The following is a 27,452-nucleotide window of genomic DNA, read 5'->3' as shown; positions in this document are numbered from 1 at the left end:
GGAGGGAGCAATCAGAACAAGGCGGTTAACATAAATATTCTATAATAGTATCTGAGTGCAGGAAAAATAATATTGAAATGAAAATTCCTCAAATTTAGCTTACTCCTTGCTTGCCATTGTATTGCTAAAAATATTTCTTACAAAGCTTTGATTTTAAAACACTGATTTTACACATGAAGAATTAGACACTAGCAATGTCTAATAGCCTGATTTATTCCTCTGTAATATATCTGTCTTGAGAACATCATCAGGAATACACCAAAGAAATATGTTTCTCATGGGATCAACTATATAAAAAGACAGAACACATCATCAGCACAAAAATCATTATCCATCTAATTTCCCCCCTTCTGGATGGCTCCGGTGAGCCCCTCGATCATTACTGACTAGGGTTAAGATAGACCTTAATGGATTAATTAAGCAAGAGCAGGACTGTACTGTAGCCCGGGGAGGAGGAGGTCCAGCCGCAGAGGAGGCAACACCTCTGTTCCCCTTCCATTCACATGTAGGAGACTGGCTTCCCCCAAGGGCTGTCCATTTACACTGTAAAGTGGTCTCCAGAATGAGACAGGGTGTGTGTTTCCTGATTCTCCTCTTAGCATTCATCAGAATCTAGGGTCTGGGTGAACACTGAATTTTATCATAAAGGAATTAAATGGTAAGACTCTTATCAGGAATGTGGGGGAGCACTTGGGAGAGGGAAGGCAATAGACAGAGAGTGCTCATGTGGATTATCCAAAAGCATCCAGGGCAGTCACTATCCTTTGCATGCCTTAGTGATTCTGAGGGAAGACCAGGACACAACACAGTAGCAGAAACTAAAAGGAAATGGTGCCCAAAGCCATAAAGTCATCTATGAAGGGAGACATATGGACATCCAAAGGCAGATGTTGAAATGGAACCTTTCAGAATCGTCCCTTTAAGGAGGATTTCCAAATTCAAATGTAAAAAGAGAAAAAAGATATTCCAAAATACACACTTTAGAGTCTTTCTCTCCTTGTAAAAGAGCAGGAAAAGGAGCAACTCCAGCACCAGGCCTCACTGGCAGCTTACTCTCCATTTCATGAACCAAATCAGCATATTAATGACATAAACCCTTTTCATGACGGAGACAATCAGGCTCTATCAGACACAGCATTAAATATGCAGGCAGCAAAAGGGAAAAGGCAAGCCACCAGAAAGGAATGACTCTGGACATGGCGAGGTGACTGAACCCACTGTCACCAGCATCTAGACACTGAGTCCAGAAGCTAGGGACTGGCAACCTCATTTCCTTCAGAGAAGCACTGCCTCAGTGGAGGTCAGAGGAAGGGACTTACTGGGCCAGGTTTCAGGCTCTTCTCATGGCATGTACTTATTACTTCAGCTCTGGGGCTGGGGACTGACAAGGACTCCAGGGGGTTGCTGGCTAATGGAGGGACTTTGTCTCAAAAACGAGGAGGAGTTAGCAAGATGGCTCAGAGAAATGGCACCTGTTTCTAAGTCTGATGACCTGAGTTTGCTCCCTGAGACCCACATGGTAGAAGGAGAGAACCGACTCTCAGAAGTTGTTCTCTGACCCCCATGCCCATACCTTGGCACAGGTGCCCCCAGTAAATAAATAAATAAGCAAATAAGTGAATGAATGAACAAACAAATAAACAAGGAGTAATGCAATGGAGGAGGACACATGATGATAATCTCTGACTTCAACATACACAAGGACAGTTGAGTAAACTTGAACATACATGTGCATACAATGTACACTCATATGTACCTTACTACATACACAAATAACTAAGTATCTTTAGTTATTTTAGTCAGTCAGTACAGTGCTTGCTGTACAGGCCTGAGGACCAGAGTTCAGATCCCCGGTACTCATGTTAAAGATGTGTGCAGCAGTATATCTGTAACCCATTGCTGTAACCCAGCAGATCCCGGAGCTCAGCAGCCAGCCAGCCTAGTCTAATGGATTAGTTCTAGGTGAGAGATCAAAGAAGATAACTGATCTCATTATATGTAATCTTGCATACACCCAGATATATAAATGTATGCACTATACATGCACACAACCACTCAAACACGTACACACACTCAAATAATTCTCTCTCTCTCTCTCTCTCTCTCTCTCTCTCTCATACACACACATACACATTCCATACCACACCATAAACCAATATTAGTTTCTAACCTCTTAGTGGAGTCCATTTGTGATTTTTAACGGTAAGAAAAGACTTGCCCTATGTTCAACGACAGCACACTTCTCAGAAGCACACACCATCTCTCAGTAGGGATAACGGATGGAATTCTGGAGTTGAAAGGGTTTCCAGATGAGGTCATCATTTAGTCATTTTATAATGAGGAAACGGAGGACTTGCCAATGGTCAGAGAGGTAAGTATGCAGCTGGCAATCTCAGCAGTAATGAGTTCAAAGACGGATTAGGAGTTATGAGAGATCTGGTTTAATTGAGTTCCTATGACTTTGTATCTAAATAATTCCTTATTTGAATAGTATTCATATATATGCAAATATGTAGAGACGGAGAATAGGTATTTAATACATACATACACATATATACATTTTTTTCTGAGGCAGTAACCATTGGAAACCGAGTTATAATTGTTATTATCATGGCCCAGGAACTTCTGACTAAACAAATTTGTTTGTTCAACAAACATTTGTCAAGCCCCAACTTGTGCACAGTATCATGAAAGCAAAAACACACAATTAGACAGATTTTGTTCTAACAAGAATTCATAATATACTTGTTTTATTTCTGCACTGTAACTACCTCAAATAGCTATAGACAATTAGTTTCCACTAGATTAATACCAGTCATGATCATTACTTTAGATTCATGAGAGAATGTATAAACTGTGCTTGTATTTGACTCAGACACTGGAAATGCTCTGAGAACTTATCCCATGCAGATTCGCTGCCCTCCCCGAGAAGCTCCAGAATAGAGCTCTCTGGACTCAATGCTTGGCTGCTCTTCTGCCCTGGGAATGTAGGTCAAGGTGAGAAAAACTTGAGACAAAGTAGGAACCTAGTTGCAGCCAGACTTCAAATCTGTTTGCTTCCAGCTAGACTGTAGTATAGGGCAGAGAACAATGGCTTCCTTGTGATAAACAAAGTTCAATGGCTAAAACCTAATGAGTATCATTAACTCAATCTAGTTAATGAGAAAAATTACTAGTGGTAAACTTGAGATCAAAGGCATGACCACATTCCCCAAGTATCCGTCCAAGGGAAAGAAGGACGAAACAGTATGTGAATAGCTACCATGTTTCAGGTGCTATCGGCTGATATACATGCCATCTCATTTAATCATCATAAAGACCTTTCAGAGTAGTAATGGTCACTTTGCTTTCTTCAGGCAAACAAACTATGGCATGGTGAGACTTTGATTAGACTCACAAATCTAAAAGGTAAATTATGGCACTCACATTTGACCTTATATTCTTTGCCAAACACTACTAACACTACTAAAGAGGAAATCCAAAGATGAAAATCTCTCTCTCTCTCTCTCTCTCTCTCTCTCTCTCTCTCTCTCTCTCTCTCTCTCTCACATCTATCTATATCTATCTATCTATCTAAATACCACTGGTGATCTTTTAAGTGAGCATTTATTTCACAATGCTAATTTCATGCAGAAGTTAGCGTGTGTATAAACACACATTTTCAATCATCTTACCATTTAAACCTGCTAGCATGAAGACACTAACATTAAACCCACCCCAACAAATATTAATGTAGAAAATTCAAATGACTCATGTTTAAAAGGTAGTCTTTTCAATAGATAATTTATCAGTCACTGCAATGTTATCTTGGAAATCAGTGCTTAAGGACAATCAAAACAAACAACCCCCCCCAAAACTAAACCATATCTTTCCAAAACTAGTAACAGAATACCTGTACCAACCCTATAAAACTGAGCCTGGTTAATTCTGCATTCAATACCAGTAAATGAGGATTTGGTTTAAAAAAATGTTTAAAGGTAAGCACATTGCTGGTGCCACCCAGGGCTGTCATTTTTCACCTTATCGACTTATCTTGTTTTTGCAAAGTATAGAAAAAAAAATCTGTGTATCCTTCCACACATAAAGCCTACACAGAGAGGTCATCTAAAACAACCTTAGATCCCTTGCTTAGCCTGTCCACACACAAACAGTTTCAAATGTCCTTATCTAGTTTCTTGCAGGAAAGGAAAGAAAAGAAAAACACTGGAAATGGTATGGAAGAAGAAAGTGGAAAGGATAGAAAAAAAGAATGGGGTGTAGAAAATGGAAAAAATAAAACACTTTCAAGCAGCCTTGACAGTTGTACCCTGGACTTCAATCCTGATGGCTGTCCCATTTGGAGCCACAACACAATCTTCTGTGGGCTAAAGAAGGAAACTGGACAGGGGCTGGAGGCTGGTTCTAAAGAGCCATCCAGTCCTTTTTCTACCATATAAGAATTAATTCACAATTATCCAAGGAGTACCAAGGCTGAATGAAAAGATATATGCCTGTGACCCAAACACTTGGGAGGTTGAGGCAGGAGAACAGCTGTGAACTCAGTGCCATCCTAGGCTACATAGTGAGTCAAAGTCCAGTCAGGGTATGTAGTGTAATTCTGTCTCAGAAAACAAAAACAACAACAAAACAAAGCAACAACGGCAACAAAGAAATACTACAGATTTCCAGAACATAATTAAATGCACGTAAAAGGTCCATTTTAAGATGAAATATAATGAACTATTTATTATTTATTAGTAATGTTAGAGTCTACTATTTATAATTATTATCTATAATTATTATCTACTTATGATACCATGATGGAGCACTGATACTTGATAATCAGAGTTGACAAAAAAGAAATCATTCCATTTGCTTTGCTAAAGAGGCAAAAAGGGAGTGAAGTAAATAAACAGGCATGTTACCCTCTAGCCATCAAAGGGACACATGACCGATAGATACCCTATGACAAAATGTCAACAGCCATGTCCTATGATTCTGGGTATTTGCACAATTTTTTCACCATCAGAACAGAGATAAAAACATGACTGGCAGATCTGTAGCTTAGCCCTTTTGATGAGACTCATGGCTGGCATTCCACAGATTCACCCATGTTAGAAACAGCACTCACAGAAGCTATCTGGGCCAACTGCACAAGAGAGAAGTGGCCAAAAAAGGAATAAACAGCACCCAGCCCCTCCCTGAACTCATCGTCTACCCTGGTGCATGGGTTAGCTGAAGGCCATGGGCAATGAGGGATGAGCAGTTCATCTCTTTCTAATACAGACAGCACAGGGGAACCACACACTTGTATTCTGCTAACGTGAAAGTCCCAGTGGAGACATTAGCACTCAAAGACGTTAATGTGGATTTGGGACACTCCCTGAAGGATTTTGATTCCATTAGAAAAAACAAGAGAGAGAGACAGTGACAGATATAATCCTGCTTTGATATGTTTAATGCCATTTAAAGAGAAACTACACTCATTTACCCCAGGCCAGGACACCAAGAGTTCAAAAAGTGAAGCATCATTTCTCAGCGGGGGGGAAAAAAAGCTTGGAAAATATTATGTGAAAATTAGTTTGGCATGCGTCTTTGAAATTTTAGATTTCTGGGATGAGCAAATGGGTATAGTTTTCTTTTAACTGTTTTTGAACACCATGTGTTGAGAAGAAAACAACAGAATGGCAATTGCTCATCCAAAATGCTAACTTGTGGCATGGCGCAGTCAAGATGGCCCGCCACAGCCACAAGGCAGGTGCACGCTATGCCTCTCACTTCAGTAGTGCACACGCCACATGGCCCTGCCTTCGGCAACCTCTTGCATTTGCTTTTGGAACCTTTTTGAGGGGGGACAGTAAACATGACTCAACAGAATGCTAGCTGAGGAGAGACTGGCTTTCTTAGCTCCCTGCTAGCAGGCTTGCGGAGGCAGAACCTGCGACAAACTAGAACAATGTGTCTGTTTGGAATTCTTTGCTGTATCGCTTCCTGTGACCCAATACCAGGGTACTTCAGATAACTTTGTGTAGATGGAATTCAGTCAGGCTGTAGAGCAAAGAAGAAGCTTTTCGTTTAAATCAGCTGCTTCATTTGGACTGAGGTCACAGTTAATGACAGGTGTTACAGACTTGTCTGCACCTACCCTAAAAGCCTGGAGGGATAAAACCTTCACCTACAGTTGAACTGTAGGATGTACCAAATTATTTGTGTGAGGATGCTGAAGCTTCCTCAGTCTGGAGCTATGAGTCTGATGTGTCTCTTTTTTCTTCTAGGAATTAAAAGGTTATTCATATAGATAGCTGTGTCATCCAACCATTCAACAGTCCTATGAAAAAGAGAAGATCCCTTGTCTCACTAAGAAAATGTAACTTTCCATCAGCCCCATGGAAACCATGAGGAGGAGGAGGCCAGATTATAACTCAAGACTATTTCTGCTCAAGTTAAAATCCTAGGATATCTGTGTTACAGGATAGAGAAAGTCTGAAGGTAAAGACTCAACTGACTGTAATCATGAAAAGAAGTGGGAGAAATTCTTGCTTTCTTGTGGTATTTTAACTAAAAAAGTCAACAACAATTCATTTAAAATTTTACCATGTGAAAATATCAAGAGTGGGGAAGGATGCCTGGCATATTGGCTGTAATTCCAGCTACTTTGGAGTCTCAGGAAGCTGAGGCAGAAAAGCTCCATGAGTGCAGGTATTTAAGATTAGTTTCAGCAACAAAGAAACAAAGCATGCAGTAGCGGGAAGGAATGACATCTATGAGGTATAAATTAGAAAAAAAAAACAGAAATGAAAAACATCCTTACACTTTACAGATACAACTTAATTATGATCTCTGTGGGCTAGCTAGTTTCTGGATAGGCATTTATGGAGTTCAGAAAAGAAAATGTTGCTCAAAATTCACATGCGATTGGTAAATCTAGTTATTCAAATCACAACATTCACAATATTTATTACTTCTTTAAAAAAGATTTAGTATTTGAAGAGTGTATGTATATTTGTGTGTATGCGGTGTGTGTGTGTGTCTGTGTGTGCCTGCAGAGGCTTCTGATCCCCAGGAGTTGGAGTTATAGAAAGTCTTGAGCTGCCTGACATGGGCGCTGGGATCTGAACTTGAGTCCTCTGCATGAGCAGTAAGTGCTTTTAACCACTGAGCTATCTCTCCAGTCCTTACCTTGTCCTTCTAGTCTAGGGAGCTACAGCTATGTATGCTTATGAGGCACAAGGTAGAAGAAGTAAGCCCTTCTGGTTACGGGCCAGCCCTCTGGCAGACATACTAAATGGGTCAATGCACAGAAAAGGAAGGCATCCATATCCAGCTATGCTAACTAGCCATCAGCACACATGGTGGGCTGTATAGGAGAGATACACAGGCACAACAAGTGCCTCTCGTGTACGACTCCATAGTTAACGTTTACCAAAGGCAGGCATGGATAAAGTGAAAGTCACCTGAAAGCCAGCCAAGGCCAGTGTGTCTGCATCAAGTCTAGATATTTATACAATTATTAATACCATGTTAGAAGCCGGCATTCTAATGACATCGTTTTCTTCCTGTGCTGGTGTGAAAAGTTCATTCTTTTACCCATTGAAGAGTGATGGGAGGAATAATTCAGGTCTTCATCTTTTCAAACGAGGCAAATACTGTGCCCACGTACATTGCCCTTGGTACAGGAATCAAAATGTCTTTCAAAACAGTAACAAATGAATTCTCCCCTGATACACTCTAAGAGAATGAGTGAGAACCCATGTTCCCTGGAGGTAATGTCAGTGGGGTTGAGGAGGGAAACAGGCTGAGATCCAAACACGAAGGGCAGCAACAAGAAACAGAATTCTGATGTCCTGGCTTCTACTTCTGTTTCTCTTTTTAAACATAATAACTATATTTCTAGATTTTTTTATTCCTTATAAACATTTTGTCTCTTAACATCTTCAAGAATAGTCCCCCCCCCATGTGTATGTGAATGTGTCCGTGCGTGCGTAAGAGAAGGGAGGACGGCATTGCTGATGTGCTTTTGTAAAGAATTCAAGGTTGTCTGGATTTTCAAAGAATGAAATTGGAAAACAAAAACAAAAAACCCTACTGTTTCTTTGACTCCATGGTGCTTATATTTGGGCAGAATTTTCCTTTTCCACCCTCAAATATAGACTTTGAGACAACCTACCCACAATGGGAAGCTTTTAAAGCATGATAGTGTAGGCAAACCAAATCAAAATTAATCTCTGAAAATGGAGACACAGGCACATAGAAAAAGTTTAGAAAAAAATCCAGGCAGTAGACAATCCACAGAATGGTGTCTGGCAGTTCTCCCATTCTGTGGGGTAGCACAAACAAAAACCATGAAGGTCCTAGGAACTTTCTGCTTACACGCAGTATGGCCTGTGTCAATGGCCTTGGTTACTATTTCTTCTAGGTTCTGACTGCGAGGACCCAGTGCAGACCACTAAAGGGAAGGGAAATTCAGGCCTAACTGTGTCTAAGATGAGGTTTCCAAATCTCACAGGACTTGACCTGGTCAGTCTTCAGGGTAGGCAGCAGTATTTTTATCACAGCAAAATATGTTTTACTGTGGAAAATAAGTCTTTTAAAATCACCGTTTTAAAAGAAAAATGGAAGATAGCTACCATCATCACCTTCGAACACTTCAGCACCTGCCTGACACTGTTTTCTTATGTGGTTTCTCTGTCACCCTATTTGGTCCTCCTGAACAATGGATGTCAGATTCATGGATGTCGGAATGATGCCCACTTTCTATGTGGCAATCCTAAGGTTCACAGGTTGTGTGACCTTCCTTGGCCACAGAACCAGGAGGGGCTAAGCTAGGATTCAAATTCGAGCCACAGGACACAAAGCCTGTGCTGCACGCTGTGCCTTGCCAGGCCAGACTCCATGTGCTTTTCATGGCATGAACTCAGTGTTGGGGGAACTCTGCCCAGCATCTCTGGTTAGCAGAGTGAATCGCTTTTATCATTTGCCAACATGTCATGGAAAAAAACAAAACAAGAAAAAAAAATTTTTTTTAAACTTCTGGCTCTAGATTTCATATCAACCACCTGATGTTTGGCTTGGTTACATATTATTTGAATATCTGACAATCTTATAAAAAGTCTAACAAGAATAAAAAATTTTCATTTACCCTAGCTTTTACATTAGTTAAAAATCTCCTATTCCTTCATAACAATGTGCCTGGGGAACTCTCTAGCCGCCAGAAATGCATCTGAAAACGCTGAAAAGTCAGAATTTGGGCCTATGAACTGACTAATGTTACCAGCTGTGAGTCGGCCTGAACATCAGTAATACGATATTTCCTGCTACAATTTGATTTGGTTAAAATGTGTTTGAAGTTCACCCTTTTATTAACTAGAATTACCACCTCCTGTAACTGGAGGGCCCCTGAGAACAGGCTGCTAGTGCAATCCAACCTCCCAGCCGTCAATGATGCATTTCCTGGCAACAAATACTATTACATTGATAACTACAGAAATAGGTCAGAATGCCTTTTCAATAGTTGCTAATGTCCCCCTAATGCCCCACAGTCTCCCTCTAATTCTCTGCTAACGTTTTCTCTGGAATCGCAGGAACAACAGCTAGTGGAGAGAAATGACTAGAAGGGAAGGCTGCCCTCCTCTCAGCAGAGCCTGCAACTACGGAGAAAATCTAGGCTATGTGAGGAGCCCATGAACCCAAACTCAATTCTATTGCTAAATCTGGTGACCCTGAAGGAAATATGGAATCCCTCTGATCCAATTACACTCTCAAATGTAAACAGCCCCCCACCAAAATGACTGACTTCCGATTTGTGAACTGCTTACAGTTTGCTGGAGGTCAGAGTCTTGACAAAGTATTTAGGTTTTAAACTTATTTGCATTATTCTTATAGCCTTACCTACTATCTAAAATACAAATTTATTTTCCTGCAAAATCAAAAGGTAGTATTGTGGTTTCTTTTTCATGGGAGACCCTCAGCAACCATCCCGGGATTGATTATTTACCTATGTTTCCTCTTTATCTCTTCCTGGGAAAAAGATTGCTTTTCTGAGTTCACTTCCTCTCTTTGTCTACAGTGAAGTGGGGTGAAATGAACACACCTATTCCCATTGAGGAAACTAGGCAGTCTAGTTGGGCTCAGAAGGAATAACCAGCCACTGCAGGCAAGATGCCTGAGATGTCCCTTGTTAGTGAAGTACATTTTAATTTGCCGCACTTTGGAAATGCACACATCACATCGTGTGGTTAAGCCACTCATGTCTCGATGCTTTGGCCACTTCAATCCCAATAATTACAGCAGTGGAAGGAAGTTTTGGATTGAAACTGGGGGTGGGGGGAGGGATAAACACAGTTTAGGGATAAGGGTGGTTGAAGGAGGGAATCAAATTAACATAGGACCCTGGGCTCTGCTGGCAAAGAGAGTGACAGGGGTGGTTATGACCAGAAAGAATTTAAGTATTCTTTGAGTTTTTGGTGGGGGCTTTTCTGGATCTGAGGACCCAAGGAAAACCTCATAGGAGGAACCCATGGGTTATCTATCAGCTATGCATCTGGACTTCCTGTGGTGGACTTGGTTGTGATGTTCCTAGCTAGGAAGTCATTAATCATTAAAATGCTTGCAAACTTCAGGGAAGGGCAGGTAAACCCAATTTTGTATAATTTAAACTAGGAAAAACTACCTGGCCTGGCATCTCTCTGTTGGATTCCTCTTGTTTCCTTTTCTAGGAAGAGGAAATGTAGAAGCTGGAAGAACAGAGAGAAGCAGCAGCTCTTCCTAGCTTTGGAGTCAGTGAACCAAGCTTGGTGCTAGGCCATCTGTGCCTCTCTGGGTCCTCCAGCAATCGTGGGCATTAACTAGGTTGACTGGAAGTGATAGGAGGTAGTAGGCGACTTCTTTGTCAACGGGATCTTTCCCCCATCTCTGACGGCTATTTTCTTCTCTCAGCTATGGATGTTTGGAAACTGGTTAGGAGCCAGGCATGTGCACTCTGTTTCAGGAATGTGGTCAACTTGTCTTTTCCTCCCCCTAATAGGGGAATGGGATGTATATACCTGACTGGAAGTGATGAGGCCTGTATATTCGGAGAAGGCTCTTACTGTGAAAAGGCTCCTGTACTTTGCAGGGTCTCGTCCAGACATTAGGTTGTGTAACTGACACAAATTAAGGTGGAAGCTAGGATTACTATCTACGTCTCACAGTCAGGAACAATTATTCTCACTAGGCCAAAGAACAAAATCCTTTAATAATGCCATTGTTATTGTTTTCAAAGATAGTGATGCAGGGCTTACAAGAGCTGAGGCAGGAGGATGGTGAGGAAGGCAGAGGACTCATAACTAGTGGTGGTATGGAGGTGGGAGGGTGTCAGCCCAAGATCAGGACTAGAAGATCAACTTGTTTTCATAAGATTGATGTAGTTTAAGATTATATGATGGCTAAGAAATACCACAGGTAAGTTAACCTAAATGCAAGGTACAGTTTTTAAATTTTCAGTTTGATGGCTGATGCCCATTTTAATAACAATGTGGGGTAAATGCTTTAGTATCATGATATAACTATTTTTCCAGGTGATAGCCTTTAGTAAAACAAACAACCAAACAGCTCAAACCTCAAAAACAAGTAAGCAAGCAAGCAAGCAAGCAAGCAAACACATAAGTTGGCTAATGCAACTACAGAGTTTTTGATTATAAACTAAGAGCACCTTGATCATAGTCATCTTAAGGTGTTTGGAGGAAGGAAGGAAGATGGGTTCTTTGAACCACATAACTTGGAGAGAAATCTTCAAAGAGTTTAACAGGGGAATAAGCTTCTGAGGAATCAAAAAGGGGATCATTTTCAGTAAGAGAAGACATGTGACTGATACCTTCAGCTGGCATGCCAGGGAAAGATAAATTCCAGGCAGGCAGGACCGGCTACATAATTTGTAGTGCTCAAGGATAAATGCAATATATGGGGCCTTTTATTAGAAATTACTAAGAATTTCAAGACAGCCTCAGTGAAGCATTAGTTGAGCATGCTGTCTGTTCAAACTGGGGCCCTGTGCAGCAGGGTAGGCTGGACATTCAGAAAGCTGGCTCTGGTTCTAGTTATCGTTTTGTCCCAAGGCATTCTATTTACACTGTCACCAAGATTCAAACTTAAAAAACATTTACCATTGTCCTCTCAGTTAACCCTGAATTCTTAGAATAAGGGCCCAGCCAAGTTATCCGACCCGGACTAGAATAATCTGGGGTCCTGCCTACAGATCTGGAAGATTATGAATGCACTGAACTCTGCTGTGTTTGTTGTACAAAATCCCTACGTTGTCATGCTCTCAGCATACCCAGGACAGCAATGTCTGGGAACTGAAACACATTTTGCAAAAACAGAACCCAAAACAGCCAGAAGTTACTACAAAGGATGGCGGTTTTCTGGATGCGCGCTGTGATTTCTTTCTGGCCTTACCTTGAGCAGGTCTTAGGCATGCGCACACAGGTTCAGAAGCATAGGTGAGTTACCACAATAATTCTTTTCAGTTTGGAAAAAAAATATAGGAAACAGGAGAATCTGCTCCCAGCCCAGTAGAAACTTACTTGGTTCACTAACACTATGCTTACTACTCCCTTCCTCTCTTCTGCTTATGCTAAGTTGGAGCTATGACTTCATTCTCCATGGATGCTAAGTTCTCTTTCCTGGATGCTTGGAAGAGGTCAGAGGACATGCTATTGGGGGTAGCAGTGATGACTAATTAGATAATTTACATTTATTTATTTTCACCTGCCCTCCTCAGGTCATTATCATTCCAGTGAGGACTGAAGTGGGAAAAGAGAGATTAAAAACCCAAGACCAACATCAAAAGAACTGCAGTAGAGAGTATGATGAATACAGCCTCTTTCCCGGTCATCACAGCGAGCTTATATATACTGAGCCTGACTGTTGTCAGACAGACCAACAGCTTGTGCAGATGCTGGTAGGAACCGACGACTACTTCTGTTCTTTCTATGTATGCCTTTATCTCATTTTCTAAAACATGTTATCTGAACTTTTCCTGGGGAGATAAACAAATGTCTAGCTGTCTATTCACCCCAAATAGGACATCAATAACAAAACAAAGAACAGATTTTACTCAATTCTAGCTTGGTACATGAATGTGTTTAATTATTGTTACTTACAGGAGCATGGGCCACTTAGCAGTGGTTACTTCATTGAAGACAATGCCTCATTCTCAACAACTGTTGTTTATCTATACATTCTCAGGAAGGGATGGTATGCCCAGGAACTATCAACTGTCCATCATTCCCTAAGGACTAGGGCAGCCTCATGAACCTCTCTTCCCCTCTGTGAGGGAAAATTAACAGTTCCAGCGTGTGCAGGTCTTCTGTGGGTAATGTCAGCTGCTGAGAGTTCACTGAGGCAGAGGCTGCATCATACCTGGGTGTCGAATACAACTAGCTTACCGCTACAGTCTCAACTAGACTTTCGTACTAAATAAACTGCTATATCCAGGATTTAAGATTTTGAAAGCTATATGTTGGCACGTCTTGTCTTTTATTTTGTCCAATGGGTTTGTTCTGGGTTCAGTAAGACCATTAGGACTCTTCAGTTTTAAGGGAACATGTTTAAATCTCTATACTGACACTCACTTTCAAAAGCCTTCTCTTTTGTGAGGTGAGAGAGGCTCACTCATCATTTTCAAGTGTTTTAAAAATTGGTAATTAGCAAAGGAGGCCTTAAAGTATATTTAAAAAGTGACTGACCTTCACAACAGGAACATACAAAAAACCCTGATTCATTTCTTTTAAGACGATTCTCCCCTCCTGTAAACAGGAAGCTGTAATATGTACATTTATATATGAACTCATAATCAGCCTTAGCAATACTGCTGTGAAGTACATGGGGATAGGTGTTTTCTATTTGTTTGACACATACTCTCTCCCATGGACAGGCAGGGTGGAGCTGGGTAAATCCTACCACACTGGCTCCTCTGTCATGCTGCTGTGGAATTGGAGCATCAGTACCGTTTCTCCTGACCTCATGCAAATGTTGGATGCTGTAATCTCCCTGTAAGCATATTTTACTATTTATTTCTCCCCTTTCTTTCTTGCTGTCTGAGACTGTATAAACTACTGGTAATTGTGTTTGTTCTTAAGTTTATGCTTACTTTTATGAGGTATTATGGATTTTAGCTTTTTAAAAGATCATAGGAAAGAAAGAACATCTTTAAAATGTGTGATTATAAATAATGTTGGGACACTTTGTTTGAGGTAATGGTCACTGTAACGTTGAAGTTGGTTCCCGAGATGTACTCCAGCTCCTCCTTCTCCTAAGAGCTCCGAAGTGACAGGAGGGAGCAAAGGCTTTTTTGAGGCAGTCTGTGTTCATCAATGACTACTGTTCTCCCGAGGGCCCCGGAAAGGCTGGAGCTGGGTCCTACCTTTCACTTGAACTGCTTTTACTAGGAAATGTCCTCACCTGGACATTATGGCTGTGTCTGATCAGTCCCTGACCCTACATGGTCTGTCTTGGCTCAACTCTCATGAAGGCAGGGATAGGCTGTTTTGAAATTATGTTAACTCTCTGTTACCTTTTCTGTTGATTATCTATCTAACCAAAAAGCAAAACCAAAAACCCCCAAATTTCTGGCCTATTGTCATGTTTCTGGTTAGTGTCTACTAATGACATCTAGTGAGTGCTTGGGAAATAAAATTTTACTTTAATAAATCCTAAATGTAATATAATAATGAATGAAAACTAGTAGAGAAAAAAAACGCAGAATGAATTTCGAAGTTACACCTAATAAACAAGTATTTAATTCTTAATTTTCTTCCATTATTTCTTGTCTATTTCAAATGGCAACAAATTAGTTATTTATGCTAACCTGAAAAAATCCAGATCAAAATTGTGAGTTTCTTTTCTGACGGTAGGACTGTGACATTCTCTGAGTCATGACAATATCTGAGTAATGCCTGCTATGTAAAAGTCACTCTCTTTACAGGACACTGCACTACCAATCCCTCTCCAGAGCTGCTTTTGCACGGAACTCAGACTCTACTGAACCTTGGCCGTCTGCTTTTCCATCAGGTACCCCCTTTGCAGTTACTGCTCAGACATGCCGCGTGTGCATTTGGGGATGGCACACAGAGGACTAGCAAAAGGTACAGAGCTCTGTTGTACCAGCACATGGATTGTAAGGAAGTAGCTACACCGCAACTGCTTTGCTCTTTTATATTCCAGGCAACACACTGATGAATATAATTTATAATGAACATATTCAACATTTTTTCCATCAGTTCAATCCATTATTCATAAATATTAGAGATGGGAAAGACTTAGTAGATTATGGAGTGTAGACCTCTTCTTTTCACTTTCCTTTTCCTCAATTGTTGATACCAGCTCAAAACCCAAAACCAAAACTTAAGCCAAAACCCACCAATAATTACAAAATAAAATAAGCAAAAGATACAAAAGGAAAACAGAAGGTGCACAGGCTTTATGAGTACAAAGGAGAATGCAGAGGCTTATATCCTGGCAAAGCTGGAGGAGAGGGGAATCTCAGCCTTTTCCTAGGTAGAGGGCTGAGTATGGCTGACTCTTCGTGAGACAAGCAAGCCAAGAGAGAGGAGCACCACTTTTTGCCCTTGAGGCTGCAATTCGTACAGCCTGACTGCAAGTGTTGACTGTCTGACTCTGCAACCTGGTGTGAATTTAGGACTCAGATACCCCAGCTACCTCTAGTTAGGACTCTGGGCACTGATGGGAACTATGAGGAGAAGATGTATAAATGAATAGAGTGAAAACCACTAGAGGATGCTCCCTGGGATTTTCTGTACCATCAAGATAGGAAGACTCTGCAGATGCTCCTGTCTCTCTAGAGGACTAAATGCATGCATTTTAATATTCCCAGCAGCTGGTTCCTGTTGAATGCCATCAGGATGATTCAGCCACCCACCAGGAACACCAGGAACAGCAAGTGCACACACAGAAAACTGCAAAACTTTCTTCTTTTGATGCCAACACTATTACTCTGGCAAAATCGAAGCTCTTCATTGAATTACCAGCTCCCCTAAATGTGACCTTGTTTCCCTCACAAATACCAGCTCTGTCTCACATAAGTGGAACGCTGGCAGATTAAAAGGCAACACTCTTCCTGACTTCAGCATAAGCTGATGTCAGCCCATCCTTTACATGCCCACATTTTTGACTTTGTTTTCATTTTCTCACTGTTCACCAATACCTTGAAGGACTAGCACCCATATGCATTAAGTTTCCCTTGTATGCTGCTCTGCCTACAGTCGAACCCTTGCATTTAATGTTAGTTATATCTCTGCCTTTATATACTTCTACTTAAGAAAATCATTTTCATGTATTTATTGTTTTTCCCCTTATAAAATATGTGTTACATGTTTGGAAAAACAACAATGTATAGGAAAAATGTATATTGACCAAAAACCTCATTAATAGAGAATTACCACACCATATTTTGAACAATTAAAATTTCCCTAGTTGCCTACTCTTCAAACTTAGCTAAGATTAGACCATTAAGGGGGGAAAAAAACCCAAAATGTCAGCTAGTGATCACCAAGCCTCACTGCTGTTTTCAGGTCTCTAAAGTAAAATTTAGCACATTCAGCACAGAGTCAGGAGCTCTCAGTGGCCACGAAAACATATAGCTTAAGAGGGAATCTATAAATGTAACAAATACACAATTGGTTTATAACCAACGCAGCCAAAATTAAATTTGAGATCTTGATCAGCTCTCCGAAGTGAAAGTTTCTAGACCAAGTTACAGACAGAGTAATAACAATATCATTAATCACATAAACCATGAAGAGAAGCAGACACTTCTGGGGTTGCTGCAAATAGCCATCCTAAGTACTGGAGGTCTGTGGGGAACCTGAAAGATAGTGTGGCGCTGAGAGTCCACAGCGGACAACACTGACTCTTTTATGGTGCATGTGAGCCAGCATTGGCTAAGACCACCACTGTCCTAAACCTCTGGGAGAGAATTTAAGGAGGTTTGTGAGGAAGAAGCAGGTTAATAAGGCTTGCATAAGGATATTCTATACATTTTTTATCCAGCTTCTATTATGTAAAAGTCATTCTGTACATTGAGCGATAAGATGCTGAACTCAATTTATTTTTCTCTTTTAATATAAGGGAAAAACCTAGAAGCAGGGCAATAGTAGTGATAGTACTAATAAATTTGATATTGAGTGGTAACCATGGGCTACTCACTATGCTAAACACCTTATGATGACACTTCCTAAAAATCTTTATAATATCCAAGCAAAGTGACCATTATTGTTTTGCTTACAAAGATGGAAAATGAGCCTCAGTAAAATTATTTACATTGCCCAAAATTCTATAGAATTGCTTTTTACTTTATAAACTAGAAGCTGATCTATGAAACAATATGACAAGAGTCTGTAAAATATTAAAGAGGGAGAATTTGCTTCTGTACTCTGAGGAGAAAGGGATGAAAATGTGGAGCATGCTCAGGAGACGAGGAGGAGCTCGGGCTGTAGTATGTGTCAGCTCGGTGAATCAGCAAAGCCTGCTAGACTCTGGGGACTAAATGCACGGCCTGAAGAGACTCATTGGGAAGAAGCCTTTTTCTTTTGAAAAGAAAGTGGTGACTATAAAGTTCTTTCCTTCCCTTCCTCTCCTTTTCTTCTTCTCCTTGTCTTGTTTTTATGGGGTAGGGGAGCAGTGTAAACGCTAGAGAGTCTCTAGGACTTGTACAGTGCTTTTCTACCATTTTCCAAAATACAAAGGTATCCTCACCACACTGGCTAACCTGTGCCCCACTTAAGGTGAGGTGATGGATGCCAAGACAGGAACCCAGAAGGCTTGGTGCCTTTGTTCTCTTTCTCAGTTGCTTCTGGAATATCAACCCTCTCCAGCTCTACAGGTCTGTCCTGGGTGGGAGAGCACAGCGGCCAGGGAACTTCCCTTCATGTCCCACTTTTACCTTTCTCATTTTAAGAATAAGCTGTCACTTTGCCATGTGTGAGTTTTCTTATTGGCAAAATTAGTGGTTTAATCCCAATAATAAAATTACTCTGTTAGGCCCCTGGTTCTCTGCAAAGCTCACTGCTTTCTCCTGTTTAGAACACATGGTATATGTATAGCACATTTGTCCAGATAAATCACTACAGCATCACTTTCTCTGTTCTAAACTTTCCTGTTAAAATTCAAACCACCCACACACATGTACAAATGCATGCACACATATACATGTATATAAAAAGAATAAAATTTACATGGCCTTGCATCCGACAGTCCAAAATTCTTTCACTGAGATACTTTAGGCTCATTTAGTCTTTAAGATACAATGATCATGGTCCTATGACACTGATATTTGCTTTTGGACATTTAAAGCTGAGCTTTTTAAATTAATCAATAGCATAACAACTGTTCTAGCAGTTACATGCCTATGACTCTGTAAGCAGATATGCACAGCATCTCCTTATTACCATTATTGTCCTGGACAACCGAAGCTTATGATGTTACTGTAATTCCCTGGAAGAGTTGAATTCTGTTGTTGATTATACCCTATAGGAAAAGTACTGCCTCTCTATCCATTTTAAAATTAATTGACTCTTCTTTTCCCTATCTGTTAATACTGTTCCCAGCCAGAAGCTTTAAGCATCTCCAATAACTAATCATTAGTCCCTACCCTGTCACAGCCTCTGAGTCGCCCCTCCTGACCTTGCTCAATGAGTTCAGTCTTACTGATGTAATCACACATGCTTCTCTGTAGTTACATTCGTCATGGTGCTTGTTAGAATTATCATCATCCCTACTGCACCTTAGTTCAACAAAATTAAATGTGTTTGGACTTTGTCGTCTTTATTTCTTCAGATATTTTCAAGTAGGTATGTTATTTTACATGATCAATAAATACCTTGTCAGTGAAATGATTTCGATATAGTGACAACAGATTGCTAATTGGGAGAAAAAAAATCTTAAGACTAGAGTGAATTTTGTAAATTCAGATAGTGGCATTTCAGTGACCTTGAATCCACAGGTTCAGATTTTCTTAATGTCAACTTAAATCCTTCAGAGTAAATTAAAGCAACAAATATAAAATATGTATATCTATGTATGCATTGAATTCAAGTATTTTTTGAAAAGGATTTTAAATCTGATCCACACTGACCATTCACTGACTTTCTGATGTAGCCTAAAACATTTCTTTGCTTTACTTAAAGCCTGTTTTCTGTTTGTTTGTTTGTTTGTTTTTAAATTTGCTTTTATAGTATAAAGACTGTAGAGTGGTAATGTCCTTCACAGACAATGCCCATATCTTTTAACTTCTGTTCTTTTTATGGTCATGGTATGTGCATGCATATAAATAAATGCACAACAGTGTAGCTCCAGAAATGTTTATCCTAAACTCTAAAAACACGGCTTTAATAGAACGCTGCATAGCTGGCCTCTCATCAGTCCTGTTTACGTTAGAAGGCTCCGAGGGCCGCCTTATAAAAGATATAGCCATTTATTTTCACATTTAATCAGAAGTGTAGAGTTTTAGAACTGGGAACAGGCTGCAGGTTGCTCTCTCCTGGTTATTTCTGGCTTTAAGTATATTGATCATTTTATCGTTTTCTTGTGTTAAACTGCTTTAAACACAGCACAAATGTTATTCTCCTCATGCCAGAAATGGGTTTGGAATTGATTTTGATTTTCCATTAATTTTACTCTTTGCTCTCTGTGAGAAATTTTTCACTTGTTTAAATTCAGAGAGATACTTTTGTTTAAAAGATGTGAAAGAACAACACTCAGGGAGCCTCAGCTGGCCCAGGAAACTCAGATATTCTACTTTACAGAAGCAAAGTTATTGAATTTACTACCACGGACTTCACCGAAATTAGGGAAGACTCATTCATGTGAATGCAGTTTCAAGGGCTTCCTCCCTCTTCTCTCCACAGAAGAACTCAGAAAGCATGCATCTTCTGAGAAGCCCGCCTGATTGGTCCGGGCTGGCACCGTTTCAGTGTTTGGCCTACGGCGGCTGCCTAGGAAGAATTTTGTCTCATCCTCTCTATTTTCCTGGAGTATATCAAACGCAGACACGTGGTGTGCAAAGGAAATCCAAGTCCTTTAAAAATGCTACTTCTTTTGCTAGGAAGGCCAATGCTAGTTCTATTTTGGCCAAATGATCTTATCGAGATTTAACAAGAGATACCCAATAACACCTCCAGTCTGTGAGAAGACAGACCAAGAAAGAGAACTTATTACATTTTGCATGCTTATATTTTCCCTCCTGGCACCAGGGAAGAGTAATGATCAAACTTATTATTGGTACTGAAGATAATACAAACTGACAAGAATGCTGTGGCAATTACTCACTTTGATTAATTTAAAGAGAAATAAACAAGTATTTCTTTCTATATTAAAACAGACGCTAGAGATCTATTTTCAGTCATTGTTGAAGGTATATTTGCTCTTATAAAAGCACCTTCCAAGTCTGCCTTACCGTCCACAGTGCTGTCACAGGCCAGAATTTGTAGCACTTCAGTCAGATTCTCTACACTAACTAGACGAAACAATTGCATTACAGCATTAAGATTCCTTTGCGTAGACAAATGAAAGGAGATCTGTACAGTTCACATAGCTTGAAAGGCTTGTCACGAACACAGCCAAACACTGTACATGCTATATGTTTTCTTAGGGTTATAGTCCTTTGCAGGAAAATGGTTAGGCTTTAACTTCACACTTAGGAGTATCAAGAACGAGAGGGAGAAATTTAGCTATGTAAACCTCACTTTCCACCCTATCCTTACTGCTCCTCTGCAGACTTGTGTTTCTGAACAAATGCTTTATGTCTTCAAAAGTGCCAGAAAATTCTTTCTCCAGCTACACAGGCTTTGATTTTACGTGTGTATCATGACACACCTTAAAACAGAGTCCCACAAACTGCAGTGGGACAATAATTTAACTACAGACTTAGGGGGAAGAGCTCCATCTACTGAGTCAGTTAGATCACAGTTTGAGCCCTATAGTTCTCCCCTTCTTTCCCTTAACCCTGAGAAGCCCCGGAGAGAACACGACCATCTAAATTACTAGTTGTGAGCCCAATGCTCTTTTAGATAGTTCCCAGATGCCCGAAGCCCCCTTTCCTTGTCGTTCCCTGTTTTCCAAGCTTCCCATGTTTCAATATAAAGCGAAAACAGAACGCTTTGCTGTGTGAAACATCTCCCAGAAGCAATAGAAAGTCACTGACATTGAAGAAAAAGCCTTAGCTAGGTGAAGGAAATATGCACGGAGAAAAACTCTGTCCCTGGCAGGTTGAATAAACTTGGAAAAAAAAAAAAAAAGAGTAGCGTCCTTACTCCTCCGACTTTGTATGATTTCTGAGAAAGGCTACAGCCCCCAGGACCAGCTCTCTGGTTCGTTTTGGCTGCAGTGTTGCTGTGGCATTGAAAATTTGCTGTGGCTTCCTAAGATTATAGGGAAATGCTTCAGCAAGCCAAAAAAGTCACAAACAAAATTTAAAAAGGGGGGGGGGGAGAAAAAGCATGAAACAGCTGATTTTATTGGAAAAGGTCTTGGCATTTCCCTACATATGCCACAATTTTCTTTGGTAGTTCTTAGTTCTATAGTCAGAAAAATTATCATGGCATACTTATTATCGCTGTTTTTTTTTTTTTTCCGGGTTGCTAATGTTACAACCTGGACAAATGAACCCACGAGATGCAAGGTAAAGATGGTATCTTCAGTTTGTCTGAAAGCTTTCTAGGAGATCACAGGTATAAAAGTTTCTTCCTCAAAATACTAGTGACATTTAGAAACACACAGTCTCTCTAATTAGAAGAAAAGAAAAAAAATCAAAATAGAAAACCCAAACCACTTGTTAACACACTAACAGATATGCAATAAAGCAAGTGATATCTGAATAAACTTCCACATTAATACATCTCATAAAATGCAGGAGTGTGTAAGACCTATGAAATAGAAATTAAGGTAACTTATAAGAACATAAACAGATGTTTAAAAGCATATGTGGTTAATAATCAGAGAGAGGCAACAGTTTATTGGATTTTCAAAGTACAAAAAATGATAAAGTAACCAAAGTTTTCTAATTTTTTCTTTTATGTTAAAGCAGAATTAATATAAATGTTAAGTGGCTTTGTGTATCTTCCGTTGTATATGCAAGTATGCATGCATGTGTGCTAATACATACCTGCATGCACGCACGCACACACATACACACACCCACCCTTGCATAGAGTAATGTTGATTGGCAATGGAAGACAATATGACAAATGAAAAGTAAAACTCTAAATGAATTCAAATTAAGTATTGAAAATATCAGTAGGCTACTTATAGGCATCTTAATATTCTTTTTAATACACTAAATTTTCAAATTTAATCTTAAACCACTTAAAGAAAACCGAATTAGAAAAGCATTGCATATCAAAATGTATTTTGTTAAAAAATACAATTATTTACATTTTTTAGAATTTAAAATTAATAAAACAAAAATACAAAAAGAAAACAAACAAAAACCCAAATGGCTAACTACATTTTTAAAAAATGTTTTCAAGACAAGTTCAGTTCTGAATCACAAATAAATATGAGAAATTTCATCTTAGAGGGTGACTTGTTTGGGTAGTTATGAAAGCCCCACAAATGGAAGAAAGAGCTCTACCATAGCTATCATAAACAGCTAGTGAAGAGCTACATTCTAGTAAGAATCAGTCAGAATTACAGCGCTTGAGAGGGACACTGCAGACCGGATAGAACTGACTACATGAAGCACCAAGCACCATCACATGGAGTCATGGAGGTGAAGCTCCCTGGAAAACGGGGAGAGTTACCATCAGTGACAGGAAAGCCTGCATTTCAGCAGCAATGACAACAACAACAACCAAGAAAAGAACACCTGGGCATGTCTCTGCAGAACTGCAGAAGGAAAGTAGAGGACCAAGGCAATGAGAGGAGAATCTACTTCTTTTGTCATTTGCCTTTGGAAGGCTGGCTTAAGAGAGAAAAAAAAAAAAAAGCTCGTGTGTTCCTTCTCTGGTATTATTACAGGCCCACCTAGATTTAGCTTTCGATTCCAGATGAGAGCAGACTTGTTCAGACTAGTACATCTATGCTCTGGAAGCACTGAGCTTCCAGCATTTTACTGGCAAATTCGCGTATCCCTGAATTTATGCACAATAGATGTCCCTAAAAATCTGCAAATCTTATCTTTCAGGCTAATTCCTCCTTGAGTTAATTTTTTTTCTACATTTACTCTACTAGCAATAAGCCAGAAAGTTAAGGAGGCAACTCGTATAGGAAAGAAAAGTTGAATAGTACTTACCCTAAGTACAGTGTGCAAGCCTTAGTGGGCAATTCACTTTTTCTCTATGAGAGTTAGAAGGGTATCCAGGTCTGAACTCAGCTCTTGCCCCTTTCCCTTCTGGAAAACTGAGTAGACTCACTGAAGGTGCCTCAGAGAAGGATCACACAAATCGACAGCCTTACCTGTGGCCATTCAGAAGACTGCACTTTGGTGTGTATTTAAAACTATGAATAAAGTCAGAGACAGCGCATGCTCAGCAGGCAATTTAAAAATATTTATAACATTGTTGTCTCAAAAACAAATTTCCTCAAACAAAGCAAAACTCACATTTCTTATCCATGCCAAGTTTAACATTCTGAGACAGAGCTGTTTTGGAGTTTTCCGTTGGGAGAAAAAGGTTTCTAAAAAAAAAAAAAAATTTTTTTTTTCTTTTTCTTTTTTTTTTGAGCCGAAGGAGAATAGTTTTCCCTTCCCCTTTGGGTAGTCTTAAAGGGGTGGAATAAATTTCTCTTTGAGTTTCAACAAAATTCACCATTGGTTTTGAAAAGACACTGCACATTAAAGGTTCATAAGAATAATTTCAGAACAAGTAACAAGAAACTAAAAGCTACAGGTCTGAAGCATGTAGCAGTCACCTGAACCTTTAAGGCAGTCTCGTGCGTTGTAATACAAACACATCCACACACAATCAGGATCTGATATGTTCTGTATGGCAAGAATAATGTATAGACAACCTTATACTATTGAGAGAAGTTATACTTTTATTTTTCTAACTAAAATCTGAACTCTTCAAAACTAAAAAAGAAGCACATCAAATTTTACGGTAAATCGATAAATTATCATCTGTATAACTGTTCTTCATTGCTAGCATGAAAAGGCAACTGATCACACATTGATCAGTTAAATTTTGAGATATACAAAATATAAATTTGATTAAGGTTTTAAAAGTACTAATTGCAGCAGGAATGCCTGTCTCCTGTCTGGCAATTTCTCCTTCTCTGCCTTGCATGCCCTAAATACCCCATTTACCATCTCTCACCAAACCCTGAGCGAACAGCCCCACCGATCTCAAAGAGCGTATTTAAACCTCTTACTTAATTCTTAAGTCTCTGAATGGACTGCAACTCCTGCTCCACTTTCCAGTGGTGCTCAGCTGGCCTCACAAAAGCTCCACAGACATGTCCTTAACTATCTCTGATGTTTTCCAGCTCAACAGAGTGCCGGGAGGGGGGTGGCGGGGGGAATCAAGGATTGAAAAAAAGTTTATTAAAGTGAAACTAGGAGTGTAGATTTGAAGAAGTTGCCTCTACTTTTATTTCCCTCCCAACTCCGCACAGGTGTTTCCTAACTAACACTGCTGAGCGTGCTGCCGAGGAGGAGGGGAATATGAAGGTGAGGGAGTGGGCCAAGGTCTGACCAGCAGGCATTTAGGAGCTGTAGCCTCCCGTGGTAATGGATGTGTTTAAAAAATGGACCCCCAAAAAAGCACAGAATGAGGTTTCTTTTTGGCAAGTGATTAAACCACTATACTGAAATAATTAAAGCTTTGTCCTTAAATAAAACATCAGGTCAACAGAACAAAAACAAAGATAAAAATTGCACACACATATGCATGCGTGCACACACGCTACACACATACACAAAACTAGCGAGTACAGGGAGAAGGAAATTAAATAAAAGAAAACAAACAGAGTCCTAACAGGCCATTCTCCAAAAAGAAATCTAAATAGAAAGTCATATGATATCTGATAGTGCAGGACACGTCGCCAAGCACCAGAGCGGATTGCCTCCAGGAAGAAAGGGCCAGTGTATTCCAGTTCAAAGAGCTTTTCTTTCCTCCTCCTCTAGTTTTCTCCCCTTTCTCCTCGACTGTGAATGTGTCCCTCTCAGGTCAGATCTACGAAGAATCCCAGAATGACAGCTATCACCTTTCAGTGTGCTCTGCCGGTGCAGCTCGCTGATGGGAGCTGCCTGCCTGCCTTAGAGCAAGGGGAGCCACTGCTGCCTTCAGCAACAGCCTCTTCCTAGTCCCTCTGTCCCTCTGAGAAAACAATCTGGTCACATCAAAAACCAGAAAGAGAAGGAGAGAGGGAGAGAGAGAGAGAGAGAGAGAGAGAGAGAGAGAGAGAGAGAGAGAGGGAGAGAGAGGGGAAGGGTAGGGAGAAGAGAGACACACACACAAACCCAAATATGCAGGTACAACAGCTCCATCAACAAAAAAGGTTCAGAAGAAAAAAAAAAAAAAAAGAAACCAAGTCTCTTCGGGGGTGGGGGGGGAGGAAAAAATTTCCAAACCTCTTTGCTTTCAATCTAAAACTTTTTAAAGACTTAGTTTCTTTTAGTTTTGATGGCTGGCTTTCATTTTAGGATCGTTTTCTCCTTAAGCACTATTAAAAGCATTACAAATTCTACAAAAATATAGACATCTGAGTGCAATCCAAGAATTTTCCTCAAGAAAACATGTAACTGTAACAAGTGATCTACCCTAGAAATTTTGGATTTGCCCAAACTTCCCCTACTTCTAGTATCTTTCCGTGAGGTCAAGTGCTAGCTCGGCCACCCAGTGCCAGGTTTAATTTGAGGGTCATTACTGAAGGAGCACACACATAGAAGGGTTCCCGAAAAGACTCCTTGTTATCAAGTTACTTCAAACACAAGGCACTCGGACCTCCCAGTCAGGAGGGCTGACTAGTGAGGCGTTGCCCTCTGCTCCTGAAACACTGTGCCCTTAAGAAACACAGAGAGACACACATTTCATAAATATGGGAAAATGTATATGTCTGTAGTATTTCTTAGAGTTTCCACTCATGGGGATAACGAAGAGATTATATTTTTTCCATAAATGGGAGGAAGAAAGGAGAGAGTTTCTGATTCGTGAACAACTGTTGTAGTTGCTTCCTCTGAGCCACAGTTATGTGCAGTTAGGTGCTTAGCTAATCTGTATTTTTGGTTTTTGTGGCGCTTGTGGCTCTTTACCCTTTGCTCAGTTTAGTGTCCATTATGAACCTTCAAAAGATACCAAACAATAATTAAAATATAAATGCATTAAGAGTAGAACTTTTGGAAAGAAAGAAATTCCCTGGTATTATAATTCAAAGACATTAGTATAAAAATATAAGTGTACAGCATGTATTAAAAGATAAAACTGTTTACTACACTTTTCACATACAGTTTACATCCTGATTTTTCTTTTCTTTTGTTAGAGGATTTAATTTGAAAATGATAAGAATTCTGGAATGTTTGCTACAAGCACAAATTCATAGTGGAAATACACACACACAGGCAAAACATCAAACAGAACACAAAGCTACGTGGCGAACAGAATTGTTCAAAAACCTCTGCCTAGGCTCCATTTTTCTTCAACTAATATATCATAGAGAGGACAAGTAATGTCTCTGGAGGTTTGGTCATTTATGTCATAGAAACAAAACAGAAAAGATAAATATCTACCCCTTACTACCTTTCTTTAACTGACAAGCGACACAGTGATGCCTTCTCAGCAGATGGAGGCAAAAACTTGCGAGATCAAATGAACTGATGGACCCCACTGGTATTTTGGGAGCTCAAATTCCATAATTAACTTTTTACCCAAGTGGCAAAAGTAGAGGATGTTCTTGCAACTAAACTGATTATTTGATGGACTCTTGCTCTTTCTCCTACAAGATTTTAGGGACACAAAAATGGTAGAGACATGCTAGTAGAGGGTGCACCCTGAGCAACTTTTACTGTGAGGAGGAAAGAACAGCAGAGTGAACAGAGGAACAGTTGAATTCGGAAAGATTGGAAGAGGAGAAAAGAGCAACACAGCCAACTTAATTAGTCATTCCTTTTAATTTTTCATGTATATATGTGGGGTGATGGAGAGAAAAGATAACTATGTTTCTTTTGACTGTCTTTGTGTCTTTATAGAGTAATGTTCTGTTCCTGTCTCTTTCTTTTTCAGGCAAAAAAACTAATAAAAATAGAAAAACATATATCAGACATTAAGCCCCCCCCTCCCTTTGTAAAGAACTCTTTGTTCTCCAGTGAAAATGCTGAAAAATCCCCGGGCAGCTACTCCCTGAAACAAGTGCAAAACACTTAGAGGCTTTTGGGCTGGCTGGGAGCCAGGAACCCTCCCGCTGTCTGGTTAGAAGAGGAAAAAAAGAAGAGAGAGGGGAAGAGGGATGGGGGAGAAGGAGAGAGAGGGAGGGAGGGAAGGGGAGAG

The 27,452-nt window shown here is 40.0% G+C and overlaps 1 protein-coding gene across 16 annotated transcripts in view; it reads right to left on the bottom strand.

Annotated features, from left to right (window-relative positions):
- Positions 1-27,452, bottom strand: part of Zbtb20 (zinc finger and BTB domain containing 20) — a 752,057-nt gene that overhangs the window by 106,914 nt on the left and 617,691 nt on the right. The window contains exon 7 of one of the 16 annotated variants that reach the window (XM_050148767.1): positions 23,573-23,646. The exons of the other annotated variants lie outside the window; for them this stretch is intronic. The gene's annotated coding sequence lies outside the window, so the exon portion shown is untranslated. The remainder of the gene's footprint in view (positions 1-23,572; positions 23,647-27,452) is intronic. 16 annotated transcript variants of the gene reach the window in all.

Source organism: Alexandromys fortis, unplaced genomic scaffold (assembly GCF_014885135.2).
Source record: "Alexandromys fortis isolate MF-2015 unplaced genomic scaffold, M_Fortis_MF-2015_v1.1 scaffold_4, whole genome shotgun sequence".
Lineage (NCBI taxonomy): Eukaryota > Metazoa > Chordata > Mammalia > Rodentia > Cricetidae > Alexandromys > Alexandromys fortis.
This window is presented reverse-complemented; position numbering and strand designations above follow the sequence as displayed.